Source organism: Macaca fascicularis, chromosome 2 (assembly GCF_037993035.2).
Source record: "Macaca fascicularis isolate 582-1 chromosome 2, T2T-MFA8v1.1".
Taxonomy (NCBI): Eukaryota; Metazoa; Chordata; class Mammalia; order Primates; family Cercopithecidae; genus Macaca; species Macaca fascicularis.
The window spans coordinates 54,123,305-54,146,499 of NC_088376.1; the positions used below are offsets into that span (position 1 = coordinate 54,123,305).

The 23,195-nt window shown below is 38.7% G+C and overlaps 2 protein-coding genes across 10 annotated transcripts in view; one reads left to right on the forward strand and one right to left on the reverse strand.

Annotated features, from left to right (window-relative positions):
• Nucleotides 1-8,078, reverse strand: part of P2RY14 (purinergic receptor P2Y14) — a 61,346-nt gene extending 53,268 nt beyond the window's left edge. For all 3 annotated transcript variants that reach the window (XM_005546112.5, XM_005546109.5, XM_065540088.2), the window contains exon 1: nt 7,824-8,078. The gene's annotated coding sequence lies outside the window, so the exon portion shown is untranslated. The remainder of the gene's footprint in view (nt 1-7,823) is intronic.
• The window catches only part of MED12L (mediator complex subunit 12L), a 341,010-nt gene that overhangs the window by 175,598 nt on the left and 142,217 nt on the right, over nt 1-23,195 (forward strand). The gene's annotated exons all lie outside the window — the stretch shown is intronic.

Consider the following 23,195-nt stretch of genomic DNA (forward strand, 5'->3'; position numbering starts at 1 on the left):
GTGGTGATCCAGAGGGTGATACATGCCAACAATATAGATAAATCTCAAAACATGGCTGAACAAAACAAGTTAAATCTCAAAACATGTTGAACAAAACAAGTCAGACACAAATGACTATGTACCTTGTGATTGCATTTCAGTGTAGTTCTAATACTGGTAAAACTAAGCTCTAATGAGAGAAATTAGGAACGTAGATGGCTGTGCCTAGAAAAGAGAATGATTAAATTTTTGTGATGGAAATATTATTTATCTTAATTGAAGTGGTGATTATATGGTGTCAAACCTTGTTGAATTGTACACTTAAAATCTAATTTTCATTTATTGTATGTGGTTTATACCCCAGTATAAATTAGTGAGGGGAAAAAGTCAAAGGCATAAAACTTGCTCTTGAAGCAATACGGATGTTGAGCATACACAGAGCAGATTGTAATGTGTGTGTAAATGGTATAGGATGCTTGAGAGAGGGCAGAAATGGCAGGGAGTGTGTACCGCATGAGCTTGCAGGAAAAGGCAAGATAAACAGAAAAGGCTTTCTGGACAATAGATGGTTTGTGCTGTGTTTTGAAGATGCAAAGAGGTAAATGTTTTTAGGACTTGGGGAGAAGATTTCTCAAATAGGGTCAAGGTTTCTCAAGTCAAGAGGTCAAGATAAAAATAAAACAGGACATGTTTTTGGGCCAATAAACATAAATTGAAGTAGTTTTCCTACTCAGTGTATCATTCCAATAGTGTCAGTCTATCATTTCCCATATATAAGTATCATGTCCCTCTTTCAAGACTCATCTTCATTCTGCTTCTGTTCTCCACGTGCACCAGCACACAGTGGTTTTTCCTCCCCTCAAATTCCCATTTTTTAACTTATAAATTAAAAGCGCCATTTAATTTTTCTTAGATTATATCCTGTTTTTCAGTGTTATCTTCTTACAAAGTGCATACTCAGGAGAGGTAGTTTGTCCTCTGCCACAAGTAAAATGTTGAGTATACAACCACATTCTGGTTAAGATTTGGTGGGTAGAGGTTGACAGATGTGCAGGAGGTGGGGACATCTGTGGATATGGACTGAAGTGTGGAGTTGTAGATTTTCTTCTTTGTATGAGGGTTAATGGCTCTAATGTTTTGGCTCTCAACTATGTACCACGCATGATAACTCTTACAGTCATTCTTCTAGGTAGATATTTTTGTTCTGTTTTCTACAGATGAGTCAACTGAGCAGGGAGAGGTTAAGGAACACACTGGAATTTTGAATGCAAGTTGAGTATCTCTAATCCCAAAATCTGAAGTCTGAAATGCTTCAATATCCGAAACTTTTTGAGGGCTGACATGACTTTCAAAAGAAATGTTCACTGGAGCATTTCAGATTGGGGATGCTCAACGGCTAAGTATAATGCAAATATTCCAAAATCTGAAAAAATCTGAAATCTGAAACACTCCTGATCCAAAGCCTTTGGATCAAGGAATATTCAACCAGTATATCTCTTTGGCTTCCTTTGTTCTTATAGTCATCAGAGCACCACACTATGTTACTGGGGAAGAAGATGATGATGGCAATGACAGCAATAAACATTGATTGTGGTTTTTTTTTTTGAGAAGGAGTCTTACTCTGTCGCACAGGCTGTAGTGCAGTGATGCGATCTCAGCTCACTGCCACCTCTGCCTCCCGGGCTCAGGCAATTCTCTTGCCTCAGCCTCCTGAGTAGCTGGGATTACAGGCACACACCACCATGCCTGGCTAATTTTTGTATTTTTTTTTTTTTTAGTAGAGACGGAGTTTCACTATGTTGGCCAAGCTGGTCGCGAACTTCTGACCTTGTGATCCGCCCGCCTCAGCCTCCCAAAGTGCTGGGATTACAGGCATGAGCCACCACCCCTGGCCTGATTCTGTTTTTATGCCAATTACTGTTCTGGGCAATTTATGTATGTAACTCATTTAATCTCCATAATTTAGGAAAATGATGTATAGAGTTAAGTGACTTTATTAAGGTTGTATCAGAATAAGTGGTAGAGTCAAGATTTGAAGCCAGAAAGTCTGATTCTAGAATGCACACTTTTCATTATTATGCTATATACTACTTGGCATTGTATACGTAGGGACTGGTTGTCTTCCTTAGAACAAGGCATATACTGTTTCTTAATTGGGGTAGGAGTGGATTTAAATAAAACTTGGTGATGCAGACTGTTGTTTTCAAACCATATTTAGTTAGTTATTTAAGACCCTCATTTTTGTCCATTCATATAACATTTATTGAAAATTTCACTGTGTTATGAGGCTAAGACAGAGTCTGTTCTTTTGAGGGCCTTTAAAGTCTAGGAGTGGGTCTGGATTTTTTAAATCACGTGGCTTCTAAAGCATTTTAAAATTCTCACGCTACTTGAACTAAACAGAGAAACTGGATTTGACTGGCACTGTGCTGAAGTCATGGCTCCTGAAGGAAAATTGGTGCAGGTATCTAATGAACCAACCCATACTCAGAAAAAAGGCCTTGCTGCCCCAAAGCCAAAAGATTAAGCAATGAATGTGCACTTTGTATTTAAAATTAAAATAATGTATTTAAGGTTTCTAAAAATAATTCCTACTTAACCTGTAATTTTCCTTAACCAACTTGCCTCAGTAGTACCAGTTATAAGGACAGCTGCTGTGTATCAAACTCAGTGATAACAGGGACAAATGGTCTGACATCTTAGGTTTTCTTTTTATCTCAGACCATATCCTCCCTCTTCCTTTTTTCACTTCTATAAAGGTAGTGCTTATAGGCATATTTATAGTGGGGAAAGAGGCAGTGAAATCCTTGTGCAAAAACATAGGTAGGCAGTTTTAGGGGCCAGGAGAGAAAGAACATTCAACACTAAAGGCCACCTCCTAGGACATTTAACTGAACTAAGTATCGTTTTTCATATTCTATTTTTGTCATCTGTACATGCAGGACTATCAGCTCCCAGCTGGATTAAGGTTAGGGATTTGGATCTAGTCAGTAAATGACTTCTGATGAGATTGGAATCGTCTCCAAATCCCCATTAAGGAAATAAAAATGTAATCTTATAATATGCCCAAAGATTGTTGTCATAACTGAATGACTATTAATTCCTAGGGCTGATGATGTTAAGGTTTGTTGATGTGTCTGTTAGAATGTAAGCTACAAGAGGCCCAGAACCTTTTCATCACACCATCCCTACTATCCTAGAATGTTGGCTGCCTCATGGTAAGGAATCAGTGTTGAATGAATAAATGACTGAAATATCTCTAGAGTGAGAAGGGAATTTCATTCATCATCTGTAGCAGGATGGAAATGTTCTTAGATGAAGCCTTGTATGAGCTCTCCTGCCAACCTTTGACCTTAGGGCTGGACTCACTAAGAAGATTGCATCAGCAACAGGTGAGTTCTTTCCAGCCAGGTATCTCTCCCACTATAGAAGGTGGCACATTTCCCATCTGCTTGGTATAAATGGCTCCTAGAGTCTAGAGGCTTTGAGTGATGTGATGAAAATAAGTGTGTATGATCCTGGAAAGTTTCGAGGATCAGATTTTCTTTTTTCCAAGTGATCACACCACAAGTGTACGGATTGCTTTGGGTCAAACCTCAGAAGTCAAATAATTGATTTTTTCCTCTTTTCTTTGATACCTTAACCTCAACAGCAGATGTCATATAATTGGGTAGAAGCCACCACAACTCTCTGCCTGTTCTCTGAATGATGAGGGGTCAGAACATGATATCTAAGGCCTTTGATGTTTTTCAAAAACAACAGATGGGAAGTTTCAGCGAAGAATAAAAAGCTGGCAATTTAATTTATACCGAGTAAAGACAAAAATTTCAAAGGAATTTAATCAGATCTAAAAACATATGACCAGTATTTCACTTTGACTTTAAAAGAACAGGTGGATTGAGAAGCTTTGCTGTGGTAAACTTGGTTTTTCAGTGAATTAATGTAGCTGAATGATTACTATAAAAATAGCGTTCATTAATTACTAGTTTTATGCTTTTTAAGGGTGCTAGGGAGGAAAATAAAACTCCCTGTAAAGAAGAACCAAAAAATTCAGGAAAGAGGGTTTTGGAGACCTGATTCCTCACACTACTTAGGAAGCTGGGAATTTAAAATAGATTTTATATAGTTTGGTTGTAGGTATTTTTTCTTATCAAGATAGGATATTTGTGCTGAAGCTGATGTATCTAGCTGTGCTGCTCAGACTTTTAGGAGGCAATGCATCTTTTAGTATTGCGGGGTGATGGTGGGGAGGCTATGGGTGTAGCACCAGAATACAGCAGCAGACTTGAAGCTAATTTGAAGTCCCAAGCAGTAGACAGCATCTGACCACTGAAATGCCTTCTTAGCATCCAGTATGAACTGGCAGGGTGATCATGCTGATGACCATAATTAATTTATTGTACGGTCAAGGACACTTTTGAGATAGAAAGGAGGCACTGTTTTCAATTATGCCCAGACAATAGGTAAAAACTGGAGCTGTCCCAGGACACGGGGTCACCCAAAACTGAATGTGCAACAAAATTACCTGGAGGGCTTGTTGAAACAGATTGCTGGGCTCCACCCCCATTGTTTCTGATTCTGTAGGTTTGGAGTCAATAATTTGCATGTCTAACAAGCTCACTGGTGATGTTGATTCAGCTGGTCTAGGCCCTAGACTTTGCGATGCACTGCTCTACCCAAACAAACTTGGCAGTCTTGTACTGATATAATTTTCAGTTAAATGAAACTCTCCTTATTGTTCATCATCCTCCACTAGACAGCCTTTGGCGGCTGAGGATGCTCGTGACACGATGGCAGAATATGCTTGTGTTGGCGTCAGCCTACTTCCTGGACTGGTCTGTTTTTGGTATTCTAGAGACCGCTCACACTGGGAGGCTGAAACAGCTCACCTGTGACCGACCTAGCTTTTAAGGAAATCCTGGAGCCAAATGGAATAAACCTGATGACTTCTGAGTTCTCAGAGCCTTAGGCTTAGGGAAGCCTCAACATCTAAATTCACTCTAGAAGCACTTTATAGAGTGAACGTTACTCTAGGGAACAGTATTCTTCTGTTCAGCACTTTAGAAGCATCATAGGTGTAGTAGGAAATATCTGTCAATCTTCCTTTTTTTTTCTTTTGGTCGTAAATAATATGCTTAATCATGGGGATAATATAGTCTTTTTATTTTTAAGCATTTATTCATTATTTTGCTCACTAATTAACTAGCTTAGATTGAATGAGGAACTTGTAGACAGTTTTGTTGGTAAGGCAAATGCAACTGTGGAATTCCTCTGTACATAAGTGGGTCCCAAAGTGTGTCTCAGGTCAGCAGCATTCAGCCTCACCTGGGAATTTGCTAGAAATGCAAATTCTTAAGCCCCAGCCTAGTCACACTGAATCAGAAGCTCTGGGGGGGATAAAGCCCAGGGAACCGTGTTTTAACAAGCCTTCCAGGTGATTCTGATGTGGGTTAAAGTTTGAAAAGCAATATTGTAGCTAGTTTTATGTTATATTTTTCCCTGTTTTGATCTACAAAGGTATTGAAATATCTGAATTATGTTTCTAAGTAGTCTGATATCTAATTACATAAACATTTACCTTGATAAAATTAGTTTTTATAATGAAAATAATGATGTCAGACCTTATTTACTGAATACTTTTTATACATACAATCATGCACTGCATAATGGTATCTTGGTCAGTGAAGAACTGCATATGCACCTGTAGTCCCATAAGATTATAATGAGTTGTATAATGGCGTGTGCTCTATCATCTAGGTTTATGTAATTATAATCTATGATGTGTGTACAACAGTGAAATCACCTAAGGATGTATTTATCAGAATGTGTCTCCATTGTTAAACAACGCATAGCTGCATCACTGTGTTAAAGACTTTACAAATATTATCTGATTTAATCCTTACAGTGCTGTTTTACTGATAAGGTGGGGAGGAGGGGCACTCCTGACATTGAGAGGCTTTTTTCCCTACTCCTTTCCCCTTTTCCTGTCCACTTGTATTCTGTTTAAACATGTTAGCAATAATTAATAATCATTTGTTTTTAGCTATAACTTTTTCTCAAAGTAAATGTACATGGTACTAGAGAAAACATTTTTATAGCCGGGGAATTTTAAATAGTATCCTAAAAATACATGGTTGAAGAGGATGGAAGATTGAAGGACATGGTGATGGTGACTGGGTGGCTTGGTGGAAGGGCAGGGAGTGGATATACCTATAGTGAGGCTGGGCTGATTGGAATCCTGTGGGCTGCAGGAGCCACCCATGGTGAATGGAGTGAAGGCGTCCTCCCTGTGCTCAGAGGATTCAAGGCTCCTGAGTAGATAAGCTGGGTGGCCTTGCTCAGGATAGTCACACCCTCTGTACCTGCTTCAGCTGTGAAGTAGGCAAATTATACTTCTTTCTCTGCACTCTACCCACTTCCCCTGAGTCTTCATGCTTTGAGTACCTTGGAATCTCCCCACTTTTTTTTTTTTTTTTTTTTTTGGAGATAGGGTCTCACTGTCTCGCCCAGACTGGAGTGCAGTGGCCTAATCTCAGCTCGCTGCAACCTCCACCTCCCAGGCTCAAGCGATTCTCCTTCCTTAGCTGCCTCAGTAGCTGGGATTACAGTTATGTACCACTACTGCCTGGCTAACTTTTGTATTTTTAGTGGAGATAAGGGTTTCACCATGTTGGCTAGGCTGGTCTCGAACTCCTGACCTCAAATGATTCACTCACCTTGGCCTCACGAAGTGCTGGGATTACAGGTGTGAGCCACCATGCCTGGCCTCCCCCGCCATTTTTTTTTTTTTTTGCCAGACATGGCAATATACAGTTCATTCATATATACCAGTGTGTTAATTGTGTGTGCACAATTGTATGCCTGTTTGTATATATAGTATTCATAAATTTTATCAAAATATAAAATTCATTGCATGTTTACAAATCATAAAATATGCCATTGGTATTTTCTGAGTACATTGTTTTCTTTTTAACTTAATGGCTAGGTTTTTCTTCTAGTGCTAAAACTGATTATCAAGTTTGTATGTTTTAGAAAGATGAATATGCAAACTATTTTTTTTACTAGTGTGATCTTTGATTCATTTTCTCCATAGGATTGATTGTCCTTGGTTAAAAAGAATATATATAGACAGGATGGATTGCATGGGCTTGGTTGAATAAGCTGATGTTGTGGGTCTGTGCTAATTCTCCTGAATGTAATTTAATTTATAATATTTAAAGAATTGTAAGTAATTTAGTTGATTAGTCATAGACTATAAATAAGTAGCATATGAACTCAAATATTTGCTATGCATAGGACATATATTTTTGTGATTTACAATTTAAAGGCATTTTATTTTATTAGGTGTTAACTTACCCTAATAATGACAAAGATAAAAGCTTTTGCCTATATAAGTGTATGTACAAGTAAATGCAACTGTATATCTGTACATATATACAATTGCAAACAAAAACATACTGACCTAAGTATTATTCTAATTGATTTTGTAGTTTTGAGAAGCAATTTTAATACATATTTACGAGCTTTTGAAATGTTTGTCCTGGATGGCTACCTTTTAAACATTTTCTTTGATATCTCTTCATCACATATATTTTGACAGCCACTATTGAAAATCCTAAATAATCATAAATGATATTTCAGTATTGGATCCCCATATTAGCATAGGGAAATATATTCATATGCCAATTACAGTTGTCAAACAAAAAGTAACCCACTGAGAAAAATGTGAGTGGCAATGGTTCAGTGTTCCTTAGCTTTGTTGCTGTCCAGCTCAGAAATCTTTTCTGTTCCCATGCACCATTCACATAAACGCAAGTCATTTCATGGAAAAGCTGTTTCCTTACCTGCGTCTAGGCCTTCATCTGTGAGAGTCACGCTTCACTCATTTTGAAATACTTCTCAGTGCAGGCTCCAAGGTGACACTGTTACAGAGTTCTTGCTCATCTTCAACTGTGGATAAAAATCAGGAACTTGAAAGAAACCACAGATAGTGGGTCCGTCTGCTGCTGTGGTCAGATAGAATTTGTTGAAGACTGGGACGTGGAAACAAAGAGGAAGGAAGAGACGTTTTAATCTCTGTGGGTGTCAGGCTGACTTCTGAGCTAGTTCCTTTCCTCCAGTAATGCAAAAACAGTCCTGCTTTTTTATTTCTCCTCCTACTTTTCCCCACATCCTTACATCATCTGATGCACAGCCAGTCAACAACCTGTTTTCTAACCTTTGCCATTGTCAAATTCAACATGTGGTGTGAGGTGGAGAACTGATGTGTAAGATATGGTTCTTTCTGAAGCACCCTCACAGAAAATTGTCAGCACCTTCACAGTATAACTCGCAGAGATGGGTAGTTGGAGCTACCTGGAAATGCGGAATTAACAGAATAAAGAAGTATTTTGACACCAGTGTCTACATCTTCTAGATAAGAGGAGTTGCATTGTCATTTTTCCCACATGAATTTTCCCGTATTTGAACATTACTGATAAATAGATCACAAGTAGAACTTCAGATAAACTCCTCGCGTGTTAACATTTTGGTGTTTGTGCTGTCTGTGTTACTATTTTGAAAGTCTTCATATTTTTTGTTCCTTTCAGGCTCTGTAGTATAATTGGTGATGTCCTGCAGTGCTCCACAGTCTTTCCCATTGACTATTAGTGCCATTAGATTTGGAAGTTCTCAGAAGATGGCTACAGAGTCCTCTTCAAAGTGTGAAACTCAGAACCAGAAAGAAAGAAAACAAGGGGCTGAAAAGCTTACCTTATAAGGCTCCTGCACTTGAAGTGTATTTACTTAGGCTGTTCCATTGCTAAATTATGAGTAACAGCTAGTAAAGTTCAGCTTGCCTTAAAAACATAACTATACATTTACAGTTATAATAATTATAACTGGCTTATGACATGCCAGTTACTATTCTAGTTGCTTTATACGTACTTGATATGTAGGAGGCAGTGTTCTGAACATTGGAGATGGAGTAGTGACTAAACACATACCCAAAGAGTTATTTCCCTCTTCAAGAGTATTTTCTTATTTTCTGCCTCACAGACTTACTAGTCACTATTTATCCTTGGCAAATACCTGTGAGACACAGAGCTTGTTTAGAGAAGTTCCCCGTGTCTCCCTGCCAGAGGGACTCTTCTTCAGACCTCCAGAGGGCCCCAATAGTCCTCACTGATGCTTTGATTGAAGGGCTAAGAATACTTTTGTGCATAGAAAGGCTTGTTAGCTTCAGCTGCAGTGAGATCTGGTGGGTAAATAAGCTTAAGGACAATGGGACGTGAGGAGGAGCCGCTAGAGCCTGGTTATTACCAGGGCGCATTGCAGAGTCCTCCACTTGTAAACATTTTTCTGATCATATGGATGGTTTGGCATGAACAATATCTCTAAGCTGAGACTCTCAAGACTTCCCTGATTTATTGCAGGAGATGCTGTTTACTCTGACAGTCTCAAAAACACCTATTAATTGTTCCAGGTCCCTTTTGTGCTTCTTGACTTCCCCGTGGGGTGTTCCACATACATGTTATTAAGTATGACTGGGGAGAACATTATGTTTTTGACTGGAGCTCCTTGCTTTCCTCTTAATGCCGGGAGTTGCTAAGTCCAAGGCCAAAAGGATAGTCCTACAGGTGGTCCCCTCGTGGCAGGTGGTACAAATGGGTTGGACTCTATGTAAGACACTTGGCAGTAGAGGGATTATGGAGAAGTGGAGAGCTAAAGGGCCCACCGAGGGGGTCAGCTGTGTCTGGAAGCTTGCCAGAGTTATGGGCTGCATCTTGGGATGACCCAGTGTCTTCAGAACATGAAACGCTGATTTACATGTGCTGTTCTAAACACTCTATGTTTTAACTTGATTACTCACAATGACCCCATGAGTAAAGTAGGTCTGTCTACTTCCTCTTCCTCATCTTTTTCTCAAGGAAACTGAGGCATGGAGATGTTACATCAGGTCGCTGGAGCTGGGATTTAAACCCTGGCAGAGCCTGGAGCCTGTGCACTGCTACTGCCCTTATATGTCTCCTCTGATTTCATTTGTTGGTGTCTAAATCGAATACCTTACAAACCAGTGTAGACCTAATATCCTGTGGGCTAAAATAAAACCTGACTGTGCACTGTATTTGACTTGTGAGCAGTCAGCTTGTGACCTCTGTTCAGTGGTGTTATTGGCACATAGCAGGACAAGGATGATGAGGGGTGGGGAGGGGGCAGACAGCCAGGCACTTGAAAGGAAAGCTCATCTGCAAAGATTGGATCAAGTCTCAAATGCACATACTCATACACTTGATTGAAGCGTACTCTCTCCCTGCTAGATCCTTTCACAGCCAAAACACCTGGCAACCCTTGGAGAAGTAACTATTCCTTTTCTTACAGGTAAGAAAATAGAGCCTCAGAAAATTTAACTCAGAGTTGTCTAAGCTAGAAAGTGGCGAGACTGAACTTTGAAGTAGTCTTTAGGTTGTGCTGGACATTTTGTGGATATGCTTAAATCACAGTTTAGCTTGTACACATTTTCCTTTATTTGAATTGGAAGTAAGTATTAATGTTTGAAAAAGTATTTTAGCCTGACAGACAGTATTTATTCTGTCTTTGTATGTTTTTGAAATTAGATATTTTAGGCTGGGCGCAGTGGCTCATGCCTGTAATCTCAGCACTTTGGGAGGCCAAGACAGGCAGGTCACAAGGTCAGGAGCTCCAGACCAGCCTGACCAATATGTTGAAATCCTATCTCTAGTAAAAATACAAAAATGAAATAAAATAAAATAAAAAAAAATTAGCTGGGTGTGGTGGAGTGCGCCTGTGATCCCAGCTGCACAGGAGGCTGAGGCAGAGAATCACTTGAACCTGGGAGGTGGAGGTTGCAGTGAGCTGAGATCACGCCACTGTACTTCAGCCTGGGCAACAGAGTGAGACTCCATCTCAAAAAAAAAAAAAATTTATTATGACTTTTAGCAACACAGATAACGACTCTTTTCAACACTAGACACCAGGCATAATACAGCATAGCCAATAACAACATTATAATTAAAATAATAGAGGGCTTGGTCCTTGCATGAAGAATCTTTTAAAAAACAAAATCTAAAATAGTCAATATTTTCCTTTTATCTGTGGTGTTTTGATTTATACTAAATAGTTCTGAATTCCCATTTCCTTTTGTGGAATCCTTAGATTAAAATATTGTGGATTTCCTCCTGACTAATCTTTTTCTCAGAGCCCTCAACATACCCCTGATATGACAACCACCCCAGCCCACCCCATGTGCCCACACATTGTCTGATACCATTTCCAGGCAGGACCCTGCCTTATTAGTAATAGGACTGGTTATATATAAACATCCCTTGTGTATTCATACTACAAATAGAGTGAGTTTAACACACGTAATCCCCAAATATGTCTGTAACTGTTTCCAGTCAGTTTCTATCCAGCCCGTCATCAACAGATCATAAATAACTGGCTGGCTCACATGTTGATTCCGTAAATGTCCTATTTTGCTCCTTACCCCAGAATTCAGCTATGCATAATTGTTACCATATGTCTTTTGAAATCATTTTTCTTTAAAATAAGTACGGAGACAACTTCACTGTTACTGCCCTTCCCCTGCCTGTCTCTGGTTGCTTTATTGAGCATAGTGAATAAGACACCAGCGCACCCGGCCTCGTCCCCACTTGCTCCCTTGGAGACTTGTTCGTGTGAGCCCTGTATAGACCTTATTCTTTTTTGTAGCTTTGTAGTATTCCATAATTTGTTTAATTAGTACCTATTGATGGATTTTCAGATAAATATGAACATTTTCAATGAATTTATTTTAACCATAGCAGATATTTACTGGGTTATATAATTTAGTTTTTTTTTTTTTTTTTGCTGGCAAGTGATTTATAATTGTGTGTGTATTTTGTATGTGTTGGGGGGCATGGCTGCCGAAAGGATCTCACTGGATGTTGATAAAAGGATATTGAGATAAGAATACAGAGGATTTTGGTAAAGGCCTAGTGTAAACATTTTATGAAAGTACAGTGTACAAGGATGTTTAAAGGAAGCATATTTGGAAATTGTCCTCTATAGGATCTCTGAAGGAACTGACATCCAAAATGCTTCTTGCTGGATGGCTCTTTTACTTGTAGAATGGGGGTGAAAGTCAACTTAATACTGTATTAAAAGAACGATGTGAGCCGAGGTTTAATGTTAGGAAAACCAGCAACGGTGGAGCAGTGCGTAATGTGGGAGATCCGAAATGTCATGCTCAGGACTTCATAATTTAGTGTGCCATAAAGTTTTTGAGCTTTGTAGTAAAGTAATTGAAAAAGTGCATTGAAAAAGTGTAATCTTATGGGAAAACATCAAATGCAGACATGCCTTTTTCTTTTTCTCTATGTGAAGCATTCAGTTCTACCAGCTTGTTGATTTAGAGTAGTGGAGAAAGGGGGCAGAAATTATATCATTAAGTTGTGATTTAAGTCACTGCATTATAAAATAATGCCTTTTTGTTAAACCTCTTGCAATGAGTGACAGGACATGGGACGTCATTGGCAATTGTGCACTTGCCTTCATCTCATAATTACAATGGAGAAACAAATGCCTGGTACAATATCACCCCCTTCTGGTAGATTGAAAGAAGTAACAGTTTTGAAAAAATTAATAGGTGCCTATATTTTATAGGCAGTTCACAAAACCTCACTTTGGTATGGATACTAACATTGAGTCATGGTTGATTGTCTAATCCCAATTAGTTGAAGTGTGCAAACAGATTTTCTGTATTGCTAGCAATAGATTGGGTTTAATTCTTGAAAATCAGAAGAACTGAATCTCGGTTGATAATAGCAAAGAATCAGAATTTAGAACTTTGTTACAAAAACAAAAACGTTTGTGTGTGTATTTTCTCTTTTCAGTATTTTTTTTTGGAAAGATGCTGAGAAAGCAGAGGAAAGCATTTTCTTTTTCACCTTCAGGTCTTACAAATGTGTCATCTCTCATTATCTTCCTTTTGTTCCCATTTGCTTGCAAGACTCACCACATCTTTGGACATGCCCCTAATACCTCAGTGTTGTCATTACTCTTCTTATGTGGCCTGTGTTTCTGTATCATGCGTAGCCATCCTTGCTGGCTTCATTTTGTACCCGTGGTGTTCAGTACCATAGTAGGTACTCAGAAGTATTTGTTAATTGAGTATCTGTAACCGGAATGTGGGGAAGACAGAGAATATTCCCCAACTCTGTGCTCTTGTTCTGCAAGTAAAGATAAACGAGACAATGGAAATTATCTGAGAACAATGACTCTGAATATTTTAAATAATATCCCAAGTGTGTTAAATCATCTAATCACTTGTAGTTGTACACTTTTGAACACCTTTTGTGGGGTTTTTTTGTGTCTGAATCCCTGAGCTGCATAATGATTCAACTTAGGACAAGTAACTAAGAGGATGACATGCTGCTTTATCAGACAGTTTATTTACTCAGCACCCTAACTGCTCAGCTTTTTAATGCAGTGATAGGACAAGTTAGGAAAACAAGGCCTTGGAAAGTCCCCGAGTGAGCTGGAATGAAACTTAAGGAATGTAGGAACATACTTCGTTTTTGTCAGATAAACTTTCCCACAGCTGTTCTGATAAACATTGCTGCTTGTTCATCCTGCCACTATGTGTGGGAGGAGCATGGCCTCAGCAAGTTTAAGGAAAGATTTGTGGTATTGACTTTTCAGGGAACTTGACTGAGGGTTAATTGAAGTCAAAGGAAGTGCAGTGGGTGATCACACGTACAGTTTTGTTTGTTTGGTTTTTTTCTACCCAAAGAATAAGCCACACCTGAAATTATGTAGAACAGTCATCTCTGGCCAGCAAATGATTTTAGCTAGGCACACTTATTTTTAGTTCTGGGTTGTGGGAGGGTTGTGTGGTTATCTTGGTAATTTAATTTCCTTGGTGGCCTGACCAGAACTGTGGTTTTAGGCAATTAATGCTGTAGAGAGCTGAATATCTTTATAATTAATAATTTGAGCACAACAGTTATTCTTATGCTGTTATGTATGGACCAGTTAGTTTAATCAGAATGAAGAATCAGTGAGGCCTTTTTTTTTTTTGAGACAGTTTTCGCTCTTGTTGCCCAGGCTGGAATGCAATGGCGTGATCTCGGCTCACTGCAACCTCCACCTCCCGGATTCAAGTGATTCTCCTGCCTCAGCCTCCCGAGTAGCTGGGATTACAGGCATGTGCCACTACGCCTGGCTAATTTTGTAGTTTGGTAGCAACAGGGTTTCTCCATGTTGGTCAGGCTGGTCTCAAACTCCCGACCTCCGGTGATTCGCTTACCTTGGCCTCCCAAAGTGCTGGAATTACAGGCGTGAGCCACTGTACCCAGCCCAAATTTTTATATTTAGTCTTTGAATGAGTCATTTAAGGAACAGCTATGCTAGTTCACTTGTCTGATTCTCAGTGGTCATGAGGTAGTGTGCTGTGGTCTGAATGTTTGTGTCCCTCTAATATTTATGTGTTGATAAAAAGAAATGAATTAATGGCATTTGCAGTAACCTGGATGGAGTTAGAGATCATTATTCTAAATGAAGTAACTCAGGAATGGAAAACCAAGCATCATATGTCCTCACTTATAAGTGGGAGCTTACCTATGAGGATGCAAAGGCATAAGAATAATACAGTGGACTTTGGGAACTCAGGGGGAAGGATGGGAGGGAGCGAGGGATAAAAGACTACACATTGGGTACATTGTACACTGCTCGGGTGATGGGTGCACCAAAATCTCAAAAATCACCACTAAAGAACTTCTCCATGTAACCAAGCACCACCTGTTCCCCAAAAACCTATTGAAATAAAAAAAATAATAAAAGAAAAAATATGTTGAAATCGAATCCCCAATGTGTTGGTATTAAGAGGTGGGGCCTTTGGGAGGTGACTAGGCCATGAGGTAGAGCCCTTGTGGATGGGATCAGTGGTTGTATAAAAGAGGCCCTTTGGCCTTCCACCATGTAAGGACACAGGGCACCATCCATGAGGAATAAGTCCTCACCTCACACGGAATCTGTTGGCTCCTTGATCTTAGACTTAGCAGCTTTCAGTACTGTGAGCAAGACATTTCTGCTGTTTATAAATTACCCAGTTTAAAGTATTTTTTTACAGCAGCAGGAATGAGCTAAGAGAGGTGAGCTGTGTGACGGTGTGTGGTTACACTTTTGTGACTTAATTATGATAGAAGGATTTATTCAGAGCCCACCTTCTACTTGATTGGGCTTTGCAATCATCAGTCTCTCTCAGAAGAATCACAGACTTCCTGTGACCCCGCTGTTGTAGTTAGAGTACTCTGTGCCCTCACCTAGCTCTACCTCCTGATCAGCTTTTCATGTAGTTGTGGTCTGCAGGGAGACCGGTGCCTTGGAAAGGCAAATGTGGTGTCTGTCTCTAAAGGTCTTTTGAAATCAATACAGAACATAAATATTGTACCTACCAGTCAATAGTATTAGGAAAGATTTCTGATAGTTTTGTTTTGGAGTAGAGAAAAAATATAAATTAGAATTTAGATTATTTATTCCTTCTGCAAGCAAAAGCAATCAAATATTCACCTTGGGTGGACTGTGTTCCTTCTTGTGGTATTAAGCAAAACTTCAAGCAACAGGCGCTAACTCAGAAAACTGTTCTCCATGCTCCTAGAAAGTATCCATGAGAGATTTTTGTTGAATAGCTGCTAATCCAGCATCCAGGGGTTCCCAGTTTGTGTTAGCTCCATGGAAGAAGCTTCACAGCAGGAGGAGCTTCTCATTGATGAAATGGCTGGATTCATGGAGTTCTTTTTCCTTATCTTAAGCTGCTTGTTTTACTAGGTAATGCTGTCCTAACATAGACATATTTTCCTATGTATTGTGAACATAGGGGCATATATTCTTGTTTGCCCACACAGTCCCGGTTGAAACCTGCTGTGCCAGCTCAGTGAGTAACACTTTCACTCTCGAAAGTGTCCTGGTTTTGACAATAAATTACACGAGCCATTCTATTTTATAATTATAAGTGAATAAAATGACTGAAAGTGTATGATTGATTGACTGGCTTAAACTAATATTCTCTTAGATATTTTCTGTTATACTTATTAAGCAGTTTTTTCAGGCTTTAGTTGAGAGGGCTTCCCAGCTTCAACCCTAGCCTTAGAAAATTACTTCTTCCTCTCTAATTAGGGGCAATGCTAGTACTTCCTTATGGGTTTGTTTTGGGGATTAAATGGGTTAATACAAGTCGGGTGCTGATATGTAGGGAGTGCTCAACAGACATTAGGTATTTTAATGTTATTAAAAAATTATCATTCAGTGTTAAAAGTTCTAGAAAAGAGTATGCAAAAGACTGGGAAGGAGCAGAAAAATCAAGGCCTCAAGTAGTATTGCCATCAATGTAAATCATGGCAGTTGGTTTATTTTTCCTCTCTCAGTGTGGCACAAAATAAGAGGTGGGGTCCAGGTGGCATCCAGTGGGATGCGCACCTCCAAAATCCTTTCTTATCCATGAGACCAGACATGCTACCATTGGGGTTGAGCTACAGTGGGTATCAGGCCAGGCGGGGCAGAGACCTGCATTGTCTATTTCTGGGGGCGGAGTGGCAGGATTTGGTAGAAGGTTGTTCATGGGAATGAAGAAAAGAGGGCACTCAGATTTTCAGTTCAGGGGGCCTGGGTATATGATGGTATTGTTAAATCAGTTCAGGGGGAAGGGGCCTCCTTGGAGGGGTGGAGACGGAAAGTGTTGCAGTCCTGGTGACAGCATGGACTTTGTAGTCAGACCCCCGAGCTTCAAAACCTGCCGCCATCACTTCACTTCCTAGCTAGATGTGCCTCAGTGTCTTCATCTGTAATAGGACATCTACTATATAAGGTTCTTGTGGCGATTTAAAGGTTTTTTAAAAAGTAAAGCATGTAGGACAGTGACTGATGAGCATTATGTAAGATTTGATCATTATTACTATTTTTAACTTGCCACTTTAGGGGTTTCTATGCAAAGTATATCTATATATCTATAGTACCTTTCAAATAGCATTTGTAGAAAACTTCAAAGCAGACATCTATTGAAGCTTCATAATAAACTTTATAGAAATCATTGCTTTCTTTTTTTTTTTTTTAACCATTTTTTTGTGATTAATAGAAGTGGCCAAGAAAAAGTTTACCCTATATTTACTGTTTATTTATTAAGACTCTATCCCTTCCCAAATTTGGTTGGTACCTACTGATATCTAGAGGTCTAGGTTTCTATATTGCTTGAAACCTTGGTCATATTCTTCTGTCTTTCCACAAATGGCTCAGGAATCCCCATCAGGGTTCTCACTGTCAGCATTACTGCCCAGAGAGTATTTGTTGATTTCAGGATATTTTCTTGTTGTCCCTGTGTTCAGTGGCTGGGGCCATGAATGCTTTATAGTATGCAAAGTATGAGGCACAATTCTTACATGGTGAAGAATTGTCCTGTGCTGCTTATGGGAGTGACCCATTAACTTTCCCATGGGTGAAAAGCTTGTTCATCAATATCTGAGCCTATAATTTAAGTCCATTTTACATATAAACGTATTTTGTCTGGTTTAATATACACCAGCCTAATTTTTCCAAGTATGTAGCTACTGTCTACTAAATACTCTTATTTGGAATCTTGTCAAGAATTATTTATTTTGGAAATCCACATCACTAATGGTAATAATGTAAGTTGTGTTTGGGTCACAAATATTTGTATCTGTTAAATTCACATAATTAAATGGATAGATCCAAGCATTTTACCACTTCATGTTGAATGGATGAATGACATTATTTCAAATAGTTGTGCCTAAGCATTTACATGTTACATTACATGTCATTATATATTTTTCTCTCCATTTTTCCTTTGACTTATGATTACGGTTACATATACACTTATAGGCAGGCAGTCCTTGATTTCACAGTTCTGAAATATATTTGAGTTATGATTTAGTTAAATGATACCAGTTTCCCTGCAACAGTCCACATTTTAGTTACCACAGTATATTAGCTGTAAGTAGTTGCATAAAGACCAAACTTAATTGCTAGTTCTCCAGTTCACAGATCATCATGTAAATAACATACAGGAGTGGCCAATCATTTCACTTCTTTCAGAGTCTGTTGGTGATTGGTCACTGCTCATCTGGTATTCAGTTCATGCACAGGTGGCAGCAAAGTGTGTAGTTGTGTTGCCTCCTTGTTTGCCAATAATAAACCTCATGACATTTTACAAAAAGAGATATTTGAAAGAGAGTGTACCAACAAAAATGAAAGTTCAGGAGAGAAATGAAAAGAGATAATATAGGAAGTGAAATTTGAATCACAGGCATATGTTATTACAAAATAAATAGCTAATCAGGGGAAGGTTAAACCTCTATAATATGCTGTTAGATGAACTTAGTAAAGGCAAAATTTTTAACATCTACAATGAACGGATGAGATATCCCAGAGTAAGTGATGCTGACAAGAAACTTCACAATTAAGGAATTTTTGAAATATTTCATGACATGGAAAGCACAAAGGATAAAATGTTGGAAATTGACTCATACTTACAAAGGAACATGACAATTCTATATAGAAGGTGTAGAAAAAGATACTCACGCTGTATTTATAAGTTATATACCGAGAGGAAGTCAAGAACTATTCAAAGACGTATGATATGGTTCAGGCTTTTTGAAAAATACGTAGAGGTAATTCATCGTTGGGTAATTGACAGATGGCTTTCTATGTTATGAAAGATATTTTGCTTTAGGCTAGCAGTAACCATCTTAAGCATTGGATATAACTTTTTAAGACTGTTTAAAAACTATCATGGGTTAAGGGGCTGATTTACATTCTTTATGCTAAACTTGTTAGCCTCAGTTATATGTGCTGTGTGTTTGTCTGCATATGTATTTATGTAAATGTGTCCAGAATGTTGGAAAGCCTTGCATGTAACATTTAAACCTATACCTAGACTTGGAGACTCTGGGAAACCTGGTATCTATTTGCAGATTCTTGTTCATTAAATCAATCAGATGTGTGGTTCAATTCTAGGAGTTGCTGGGGAGTCTGCCCCAACTACAACCACTGAATATTCTCGAACACAATTCTTTTTTTTTTTTTTTTAAAGACAAAATCTTGTTCTGTTACCCGGGCTGGAGTACAGTGGTGCAATCTCGGCTCAATGTAACCTCTGCCTCCCGGGTTTGGGCAATTCTCCTGCTTCAGCCTCCTGAGTAACTGGGATTACAGGTGCACACCACCATGCCTGGCTAGTTTTTGTGTTCTTTTAGTAGAGATGGGTTTCATCACGTTGGCCAGGATGGTCGCGAACTTCTGACTTTGTGATCCGCCTGCCTTGGCCTCCCAGAGTGCTGGGATTACAGGCGTGAGCCACCACTTGCGACCGTACTCTAACATAATTCAAAGAGAAGTTGGCCAGTTTACTTAATTATTAAGAATGTTTGCCTAAATTGAAATAAAAGGAATTTCCAATTTAATTCTGTATCTTGAGTTTCCAACTAAGGAGAAAAAGAGATGTGTGTCTCTAAGGGTGACTTTTTTTTTTTTTAATCATTTTTATAATTTTAGATGATTTCCTTTCATTGTGGCTTATAAGAAAACTTTAAGAGTATTCAAAATAAAAGTTGCATTCAAAATGACTCTTATGAGTTTCTTGCTAAATTGATGGAAAATTTTATTTAACACTGATAGTGTTACTCCTCCCTGTTCCATTCTAATGATGATTTTGTCTACTTTTGAAACTATAGATAAATTATACATTAAAATTTTTTTTCTATAAGTTAATTTAGAAAGAGCAGTCAATATTCGTAACATTTTCCCATGAAATTCGTGTTATTATAGCCTTGTTAGTTTTTGTTTTTTTACATCTGTAACAAAACTTGACGACATTAATTATTCTTGTCAAGCATTTCCATATTACATTGAACTAGGCAGCTGCACGATACATATTTGTATATATTAGCATTAATAAAGATGTTTAAAGGAAAACTGTAGCAAAGCGCTAGACTGTGTTACTGTGAATTCAAATGCCGTAAATACGACAAAAGTTGAATTTTCTTCACCTGTTTTGTGAGTTTTACCACTAGATGGTGATGGAGGACTGGGGAGTGTGCTGAATTCTGTGTCTACTATGATACTTGTATTATGTTGAAAATCGAAAATGTTTGTGCTTAACTATTTAACTTTAGAAGTCATTTAGGAGTATCCAGAGATTCTTTTATTTATCATGCTGAGCACAATATCTTTTTATATGGTATGTGCTTAGTATTTATGGATTTGTTAATTGGCTTCTTGTGGTGGTTAGTTTGCAGACAGTCTTTATAAGATTTAAATGGTTCCTAAGCTTTATTTTGTCCTTGTTTTCTTGTTTATTTTTTTCTAGTATATCACATTTCCTCATGGTGATCACTACATTTCTTTATGTTTCAGTTGTATTTATTCTCTTCTTTGCATGTGTGCACACACACACACACACACACACACAATTTTGACTTGAGTATTTAAATTTATGCATTCCCCTAGGCACCATTCTCTTCAAACTATGGTTGAGAAGCAAAATACTATCATACTGTTTCAAATCGAGGATAAAATATTTATGAATGAATATAACAGTAACACACACATTGGAAGATTTTCTACAAGATCAGTTTCTCTGAATGTCAGTTTTATGAAGAATAGAAACTTTCCTTTTGGAAATTCTCTGAATATGTTTCTTTTCTGCATAAAAGGAAGAATAAATACAGTATTTATTGCCTTCTGGGAGGATTCTGAAATACTGAATGTAATCCAAAAGCCCTAAGTAAGAAATTTTGGATTTCAAATTTTAGTTTATTCCCAAAAGCTAGTTTTGAAATAGCAATCAAATGTAATTATTTTCTTCAATATTAATAGAGTATTATGTAGCTTCTGACACTAGCATCATGTATTATTCCCACTGATGTTATTTAGCTCATGTAAATGATTCATTTTTCATTGACCTGGATAAATACTTTTCATTCCACAGCATGGGAATTGGTATGAAATATAAGCAGTGCGATATTGATGGTTTTTGTCATATGACTTTTTTTAAAAATTGGGATGATGTTCTCTGTTTTTAAGCCCATGTTTGAAGATATTCCATTGATTTAATAATGCCACATAGGAGAAATAAAGCTACTGTCACATTAAACGTGCCCGGTAACTATATAGCAGTCTAATTTTAGAAATATTAAGGTGGGATTTAAATGTCTTAAAGACCTGTTAGAATTGAAGCCTAAATGAAAGGATTAAATGAGATATGGGATAGAGAAGTACTTACTAAATTTCAAAGTGCTTAATGGAGCCCGTTGATGCTGTTAAAGAGATCATACATTTAATAGCATATATAAACAGGGAAGTAGAGAATATCGTTTTTGAGATTATTGACTGGGAGGGCTGTGGTGTGGTAGAAACAGAGGATGAAGAGGATAGGACATGTTGTACTGAAGGTATTTTCCCAGCCACACTATTGCTCCTTTTTTTTTTGATGGAGTTTTGCTCTTTTGCCCAGACTGGAGTGCAGTGGCGTGATCTTGGCTCACTGCAACCTCCGTCTCCAGGGTTCAAGAGATTCTTCTGCCTCAGCCTTCCGAGTAGCTGGGATTACAGGTGTGTGTCACCATGCCCATCTAATTTTTGTATTTTTAGTAGAGATGGGGTTTCACCATGTTGGCCAGGCTGGTCTCGAGCGCCTGACCTCAGGGGATTCCCCCATCTTGGCCTCCCTAAGTGCTGGGATTACAGGTGTGAGTCACTGAGCACAGCTTACTCCCCCCCCCCTTTTTTTTTTTGAGATGGATTTTTGCTCTTTTTGCCCAGGCTGGAGTGTAATGGCATGATCTCGGCTCACTGCAACCTCTGCCTCCTGGGTTCAAGCGATTCTCCTACCTCAGCCTCCTGAGTAGCTGGGATTACAGGCATGCGCCACCACGTCCGGCTAATTTTGTATTTTTAGTAGAGACGGGGTTTCTCCATGTTGGTCAGACTGGTCTGCTCCTCCTTTTTATATATATGTAGGGAAGCTGTAATTTACCCATGACTTTCTGGGGAAAGTGCAGAAACGAATTGGTCTTTCAAACTACCTTTTCTTAATTAGCTGATCTAAAATATGACCATCTTAATCTAGCTAGTGACACACAATTGGGGGCGGGGATAGCTATGCAAATGACCAACTGAGGTATATGTAAATTCGTGCACTTCAGTGTCCATTGCATTTATAGAATTGGAATCTTGATGGACAGATATTTTGATAGAAGTCCTCAGATAATACTTTTAACCCCTTTGCCACTAACTTCTCTGCCAAACCTGACTGACTTAAAGTAAGACACTAGACACTTAGAGTAAGATTCTTTGTAGTCCCTGAATTCTTTTCTTGTACCTGACAATGATAGTCATTGTTGAGCTAAGTTATTCTTGTACTCTCATTTTTGCTTCTTAGAACTTTGCAGTTTACAAGACTCTAAGTATTGTACTGTGTTATTTGTGTGTGTTTGACTGTTAACCATAACGTCTTTTAATCAGCAAACATGCCTTCGCTCCTCCTCTGTTAATGCATCCCCCACGAGGCATTTATGTTGCTGGAGGACAGTCTCTTACCCAGAGGAATGAAAGGTAGTGTCACAGGAGCATCACAGGAGTGGAGGTGAGGCATGAAGTAGGGAGAGGAGGCAGAAGCATTTCTGCGGCTCATTCCTACTTGCTTTTGGAGCCCTGAAGGTGAGCTCTGACCTGGACACAGAGGGTCCTAAAAATGAAGCCCTTAAACACACACACACACGCGCGTGCACACACACACACACAGACACACACCCCCCACACACCCCTACCTGCATTTCTATAGTGCTGAGTAAAGGAAAAAAATAATTAAAAAAAATCCCCACACACAGAGAACGAGGGGATGATCGCCAAAGATCTTAGTTTATAGATGGAAAGTAGTATGTTCTTTTCCTATCCTTGAACTTCAAGGATAGATATAATTTTCTTTTTTATACTTTTTGTTCTCTGCAAAAGTGGCTTCAGAGCAGCAGCTTTTCCTGGAGGATGGCCACAGTGCAGGGACATTGCTGTGGCTCATTCTGCCCTTTCATTCTGCTCCTCAGACTTCCAACCATTAACCCTGCCATTGAGCCATGTGTTACCTCTTGTTTATCTCTTTGCTGTGTCTTAATGTTTTCCTTAGTTTCAATTTATGACCCCATTTCATATCATTTTAGTTCTTTGAATTC